We start from the raw sequence: 8,075 nt of genomic DNA on the forward strand, positions 1-8,075 counted from the left end.
ATGTAGAATTCTAATGGCCATCAACATCAGATTCGAATTTTTGTTAGACATGTCAAATCAATTTTTTTTTTGTTTTATTTAATTTTTTTTAAAACTTTTTTTGTAATTGTGGCTACAGTTTTCTTTTATTTATATTTGTCAGTTATTTTTTTATTTATTTGTTGGGGACATCAAAAATTCAAATCAGTTACTTTATCTTCCCCCCAAAATAGATTTTTCAACTTTCAAAACTGTCCCATTTAAATTTCATTCTTCTCTCTCTCTCTCTCAATTAAATCACCATCAAAGCTTCTTCTCTCTCCTAAAACATAACTCCACTCAATCCCCTTCTCTTTCGCACTTTATTTCCAACGCGTTCTTCTCTTCTCTCTCCCAACAAAACCCTAAAGCTTTATAGAACCAAAAACTAGAAAGTCATGTCTGGATCATATTCTTCCTTTTCTGGAACCATGACCACTAAAGAACTAGAACTCCTTATTGAACTAACCAAGAAATACAAGAAACTAAAGCCGAAACTTCTGAGATCTATCTCTCAGTCAAGTTTAAAAAAGGAGAAAGCAATGTCAAAAATTGAGAAAGCCAAAGAAAAGAAGAAGAAGACAGAAAAGGAAACTGTTTCTTGTGGTAAAGGTAAATCAATTCTATTTCCAAACTCCCTAATGTGATCTTATGAGGTAGATTGGAAATTCTTTAGAAAATCAGAGTTTAGATTTAAGGATTTGTTTGAGTTTCAAGGGTGGATGAACTTTCTGTTCTTGAATGAACCCTGTTATAAGAATGTGGTTAAAGAATTTTATAGATCTCTTAGGGGAATCAGTTTTGATGCTTTCTCTGTGAAAATGAATGGGGAAATTAGAGTCCTGACCATCGCTAACCTTAGTAGTATTTTCAAAATTCCAGATCTTCGATCTAAAGCAACTAGGATTCAAAAGACTACTAAATTACATGAGTACAAAAAGGAAGAATTCATTAAGAAAATAACAAAGAAAAGGTCTGTAGAAAAGCAATCTGTGATCGATTGTTCTGATCTTCAAGAAAACATAAAATGCATGTATACATTGATAGTACATTACATTTATCCCAAAAGTGGATCTCTCACTTATGTGAATCAAGTTAAAAACTTTGCTTATCGTGGCACATTATGGAGAAAAAGCCATTTAACTTGTGTTATGCAATCTTTGATAAGATGGTGATAACCCAAAGAAACTACCCTATGGAATGGTGTTGACCCCTATTTTTGATTTTTTAGGAGTAAGTCTGGAAAGAAGGAAGTGTTATAGTGTGTCCAAATTAGATAATAATTCTTTGAAGTTAAAGGATGAAAAAGAAGAAGAGGATGATGAAGATTAAGAGAAAGGAAAAGGAAAAGGAAAGGTAGAGGTTGTAGAAAAAAAACAATTTGAGAAAGTTATAATAGAAAAAAAGAATGTCAGTTTAGAAAGAAGAAGTTGAGCCTAGAAAAGGAGAAAGCTAAGTTTGAGAAGAAAAAGAGGAGATTAGAAAAAGGAAAGGAAAAGTTAGAAGAGATTGAAAAAGAAAAAGAGAAAGGACTGAATCAGAAAAAGAAAAAGAAGAAGATCAAGGAAAGAAGGAAGAAAAGAAAGCAGAAACTGAAAAGGATGTTCCTCGAGATAAAGGGGATTTTGTGGATCTTAGAGGAAATGAACCTGAGGAAACAAGAAAGGATAAGGAAGATGTTATAGTTGACGCGGCTAGTGATGCTGAGACTGAAAAGCTAGACATAAGTGATGAAGAAGAAATAGAGCCAAAAACAGAAGCTAAAAAGACTCTTGCTCAGAAAAATAGAGAATCAGCCTTGGCTGAGATAGAGAAGCAGCTCATCAAGGAGCATAATAATGCGCTTGATGAAGCCATTAAGCTAGCAAAGTAGTTATGGCTCATACTCAATATTGATTACTTCTATGGAGAGAATGAAAGATATAAATGCAAGGAGATTGGCTACTCTCAAAGTAAAAACTACACCTTACACTCCATCATCTGAAAAACCAAAAAGGTTGAAACGCACTATAGAAAGGCAGCCTGACTGAAGAGGAAAATCTCCTCTATATCCCTCTTCCAAAAGATCCATGGACTCATTTGATCCCTCACCTGCTCAAAACCTCAAAAGATAAAAAAGGCCCATAACTAAACTAGAAAGCCAATTATCTCTTTCCCAACCTTTTCTGACAAAATTTTTTTAAGACTTATAATAACTTGCTTTGTGTCTTTGTATTTGTGAACATTTGTTTATGGTTGTTGTTTTACTTTCGCTTATTGCTTATTGCTTATTGTTGTTGCCTTATTTTATCTCTATTTATATCTGTTTTGTGAACACTTTGAATTTTTCTGTTTGTATTGTAAAATTATGTTTAACTTAGTTAATTTTTAATTTCAGTCTATTTGTGTTGAATTTTTTTTACCCCTCTTTTATGATGACAAAAAGGGGGAGAACACTGTATACTCTTAATGCTTGCGTACTTGTTGGAAAACTCAATATTTTTTTTAAAGTACTTAATCTTTGTGCTTACCATGTTCTAATCTGTGATTCTTTTTGTTCTAATGTTTTGTTTCTATGTGAACAGAATATGCTTGTATTGAGGAATGTCTCTGATTGTTAGACTTTAGAACTTTAGTTCTAATTCTAAAGTCAGTTTTTGATTTGTATTATGTTCTAAATCCCTTAGGCTTAAATTGCACTTATTCATGGGGAGTTTATATGAGTTCTAATCTTGCTTTATGATAAATCTGTTGAATTTAGAACTTGTATTTTGTTAATTTGCTTAAACTCAGGGGGAGCACATGTTCTTATCCTTGATAAAATTAGTGATTGTATCATCATCAAAAAGAGGGAGATTGTTGGCTCAATGTCAATTTTATCCTCAGATTTGATGATTATGCAAACCAAATAAATTTAATTTTTATGTTGTGCTAAAGATTTTTATGCAGAAATTATTGATGAAAACTATTGAAGAAATGAAGCTCCTACAATCCAAGATCTTTATTTTGAAGACCTTGAAGATTAATAAAGATATTTTGTTTTGGTTAGTATTATATTAAGTCTTAGAAAATTATTATAGGATAGGAAGTAAATAATGTTATAAGCACAAATATATTTTATTTCTCTTAAAAATTATTTTTAAAATGCTTTTGAATAAATTTATTAAGAGGCAGCCAAAATCTTTGCTTTTCATGTTTTCTTATTTAAAAGATTTTTGGAGTAAATCTCCTTGGTGACTATTAAATGAAATTCTGCAAAAAAAAGTAGTTTCTGATCTGACACAGCTGACATTTTCTGAACACAGCTGATGGTTTCTATTTGAAAAGTTAAAAAGCTTTCTGAAGTTAACCCTTTCAGCTCCATGCCTTGCGTGAAGAACCTCAACAGCTCATATTGAGTTAATTTTTGAATTTAAATGTCAGAAGCAATTATCCCAATTTAAAGCAAAACTCCAAATCATCTATAGCGGGTTTATTTCTCTCTTTCTTATAAAGACTCTCTCCTCTCTCAAAGCAAGTGTTGGCAAGAGTAAGAGACCATTGTTCAAAATTCAAAATCTCTCATAGCTCTCTCTCTTCAACTCCCTTCATTCTTTTCATTTATATTCTTTAAGAGATATTTTTTTTCAAGAGAAAAGAAATCTGTTAACAACTCTTTCTAAAGAACCGTTTTGCACTTATTTTCTGTTTTTAAAATCTGTTTTCTGTTCTTTCTGTGCTTATAGTTGGATTTCTCTTTATCTATATAGATTGTTGTAATCTGTTGTAGACTAGTGTCATATCCACAATTTCATAACATGTCATTAGCATGTATTAAATCATTTTTAGAGCCTAATTACGCATTAGTATGATTTAATTATGATTATGAATTATTTATAGTGATTCAGGTAAATTACAGTGCCACAAGAGCATTTTGATAATTTATAGTGTCATGAGACCGTGTTTTGAAAACACATTGTTATATTAGTATATCAATTAATTATTATATAATATATGTGTTTATATATGGTTCTAGCCTTAAATTTAAAAGAGAAAAATAATTTGCAAACAATCTATAATAAAGATAAAATAAGCTAAATACAAACTATTTTTCATGCCACTACAAGACAAAAGCCAACTCACCTTATCTCTCACTTTTTCTACAATACCAATGTGCACCTTATCTCCACATCACCATCCAATCACAAATGAGATTTGACATATCATAAAGAGTCTCCACATCACTCTATCCTATCCTAATGTAATCTCATCAACCAATAGAAAAAGAGAGCTTATGGTGCACCATAAAACTTGTGATTGCACCACATGTTCACATGCTCCAAGCATGTGAAGATAGAGATTATCATCTCTCAATCACTCCTCTCTCACACACTAACTCCTCTCTCTCTTTCTTTTTCATTTTTCTCTTTTCTCTTTCTTTCTTCTTTCTCTCATAGAATATTAAAAACCTTAGCCAAATACTCTAATGCCTCAATCCCCTCTCTAAACTCAACTACTTCTTACCATATTTGAATATGTTATTCCTCTCCTCATAGCCAATAAGCTAATATAATTTATTTCCAGAAATTTTAAAGCTTTAAGGTAAAAGTTACTCTTTTATGTTACTACTTCTTTTCTCTCTATTTCTTCTCTTTTTATTTTTAAACTAAGGCTAGTTCCATATATTTTATGTCATATATATTATGTTAATGCCTTAAAAATTATGTTCATGCTTAGATGTTAAAAAAAATGTTCCTTTTTCTTTGATTTAGGAGGTGAATCTTCTAAATCAAAAGGAAAAGAGGTGGTGGAGAGTTAGTAAAATTCAAGGTTAGCGCTTTATTCTCATTTTAGATATATTTAGGATCTTTGTATGTGATTTCTTAAGATTTGTATGTATAAATGTGTTTTTCTTTCATTAAATGCCATGATCTTTGTGTAAGCTTTCACTTTTATGCCTTAGATGCTTTATTTGATGATTTATTCATGTATTTTAAACTAGGAAAGAATATACAGTTATTGTCACTCTAAAATAAATGGCTAAAAACCATTTTTTTGATGTTATATTTCTTGAATATAAGTGCTAGGGATGCTATGTATGCAATTTGATGTGATTTGGTGATGATTTGAGCCATTTTTCATGCTTGTAAGAATCTCCATGGCTAATTTTTAGGCCGAATACATAAATTGCCCCCTGAACTTGCACCAAAAAATCTTGTGTCCTCAATTTTTAAAATGACCTTACGGCCCCTTGAACTTTACTTTTTTTTTTTAATAATTCCACCTTAAACTTTACTTTTTATAATAATTACACACATTGCTACATTAAAAAATACATACTGTAATACACGCGCGATGACATGGAAAAATGCATTCCGAATGGCAATTAGTTTTGCCACGTCAGATCTGTCCATCTCATCTCTACCATTCATCTACCTATCTACCCTATCATCAACATTGCCATCTTCATCTTTATCTCATCTCCAAGCACTACGCTTCATTTCTCTTTATTTCAAAACTTTCCTTTGCTCTCTTTCAATTCCTAAGCAAATCAATCACTTTATCTTAAATCTAAAAACTTCCAAGTTTTTTTATTAATTCATTATTCTTAACAGAGATGATGAATTTGTTGGAGGGAGCGATAGCCAAGATAACCAGCAATGGGCAACCATGGCAGATCTGAAGCCAACTCTATAAGTGATGAAGCTGAAATAGGTGCAAACAAAGCAACCCCAACAAAAGTGACCATTTTCATTTGGTGCAATTAGATAAGTCTCATTTACAACAAGCACACTCAGATTAAAAAATCTAAATATTATTATCAACTTTAGTTTTTTACTTATAGTTGACATTCTTTTTCTTCTTCGTATTCTTTGTTTTACTGTTGTTCTTCTTCTTCATATTCTTTATTTCAAAAGTCATGGCTATTTTTTTTCCTCTTGATTTAGGGGTTTTTGGTGTCTAAATTCAAATGGGTTTTCCATAAGATAATTTGATTTATCTATTAATAGTGTTATGTTGGTTGATTTTTCTATTAACCTGTCTAATGATTTTCATCAAGTCACTTCTTTTTTTATTATTATTTTAGATATTAACAAGTTGCAATAGCTTTCCAGTGCTCTTACGGACTCAAACTTTCTAACTTTGATTTTTGATCCTCAGCTATAAATAAATTAGTAATTGATAATTAATTGAGAAAATTTTTAAATTTCTAAGTGGAGATTAGCTTAATTTAGAATTTGTTTGTGAGTAAGAAACCCAAATTAATTAACCATGTTTGATGGTTTGACGGTAGTGGTGATTAAGAAAAACTAGATTTCTCAAAGAGAAATATCAAGATGACAAGCTTTGTGACATCCCAGGTTTGGGGCACAACACCTTAGGCGAATCCCACATTGGCTATGTACAAGGTGGAAGTCCTATACATAAAGGGTGGCAACCTTGAACTAGTGTGACGCGTTTTGGGCTGGCAGAGCAGAGGTTTCCTTGGCTCAGAAACAAAACCGTGAGGGTTCAAGCCAGGTTTGACAACCAAAGCGGACAATATCACACTAAGGCTGGGCTGTTACAATTTGGTATCAGAGCCAAGCCTTATCCCTCTGGCCGGTGGTGGGGCAAACCTCAGCGAGGACACTGAGTCCCTAAGGGGGGTGTATGTGACATCCCAGGTTTGGGGCACAACACCTTAGGCAAATCCCACATTGGCTACGCACAAGGTGGAAGTCCTATACATAAAGGGTGGCAACCTTGAACTAGTGTGCGCGTTTTGGTCTAGCAGAGCGAAGGTTTCCCTGGCCCAGAAATAAAACCGTGAGGGTTTAGGCCAGGTTTGGCACCCAAAGCGGACAATATCACACTAGGGCTGGGCTGTTACAATATCAATATATGAAACAAAATCATATTAACTGCTTCATAATTTCATAACCCATACTGCTTACCTGTATGCTGACAGCCTCGCCAAGCGGGCAACTTCTGTCATGTTAGTTTCACATCATTTGCATGCTTGCATTTTGTGTTTATACATGTGTTCATGTTGCCTTTTTGTTTTAAAATGATTGGAGGCATAGAAGTTGAGCAAAGGAATACAATTGCATGGAAAATGAGGTCCAAATGAGTATCAAAACACATGTCGCGAGCGCGCCATGCAAAGTCGCGAGCGCGAGAAGCACACATGAGGGTCAGTGAGTTTATAGGTGAGATTCACGAGCGCACAATGAAATTCACGAGCGCGAGAAGCACAAAATGAGAGTCAGAGAGTTTACAGGCACAATTAGCAAGCTCGACATGAAATTCGCGAGAGCGCATCGTATTTTCCAGCCTGCGCAGTCTGTACTATTTTAGTCATATCTCTCAATTTATAACTCTGATTTCGGTGATTCAAAAACCCATGGAAAGCTAACACATAGAGGAATAAATAACTCTTCTATGACACTTCCTAATTCCATCAGTAAATAAGGTAAAAATCAAGTTGAAGTTACTAGTTACTTTTCCAGCAAAACCTGTTTTAGCATGAACTCAATATCTACTTCATTTATTCATTTCATCCCATGCTTTCTCACCATTTCCAGTCCTCTTACTCAACATTAAACAACATATTTTCTCATTATCAACACACCACACAAATTCTCATGCAAGGAAATTAATTAAACTAAAAGAGATAGCACACCTTCACTTAACAAACTTGGAATCTTCTTCTTAGCTTCCTTTTACCTTTGAGCTCACTTCATCTATAAATAAGAATTCTTATGAATGCTCTAAAAATATCACCAAAGGATTCAATTATGAAATTCAAGAAGGTTTACTTACTTGGATAGAATAGAAGTTGAATTAATGCTTAACTCCCATTAAAATCTTCACTACCATTAAAATTGATGGAGAAAGGAAGGTGGAAGAGGAAAGTAGAGGAAGAAGATGAAGATAAGGATGAAGAAAGGAAAATGAAATGGAACCCAAGGGTACATCTCCAAAATATCAATGATTTTTATGTGAAAATTACCAAATGGTACCTCAAGTGTCAATAGGTTACAACTTAATACCTAAGCTTTATCTTTTAGTGCAAGTAAGTCCTAATCCTTATACTTTGATCTTTTTGCTTCCTT

At 33.0% G+C, this 8,075-nt stretch overlaps 1 long non-coding RNA gene across 1 annotated transcript; it reads left to right on the top strand.

Annotated features, from left to right (window-relative positions):
- Window positions 1–338: 338 nt before the first annotated feature.
- Window positions 339–5,845, top strand: LOC149494709 (uncharacterized). The gene is made up of 2 exons (XR_016321879.1): window positions 339–630; window positions 5,592–5,845. It is a non-coding gene; the product is annotated as an uncharacterized LOC149494709 (long non-coding RNA).
- The last annotated feature ends 2,230 nt before the right edge of the window (window positions 5,846–8,075 follow it).

The sequence above is a fragment of the Jatropha curcas genome, chromosome 7 (assembly GCF_041381405.1).
Source record: "Jatropha curcas cultivar XTBG-Jc1 chromosome 7, XTBG_Jcur_1.0, whole genome shotgun sequence".
NCBI lineage: Eukaryota > Viridiplantae > Streptophyta > Magnoliopsida > Malpighiales > Euphorbiaceae > Jatropha > Jatropha curcas.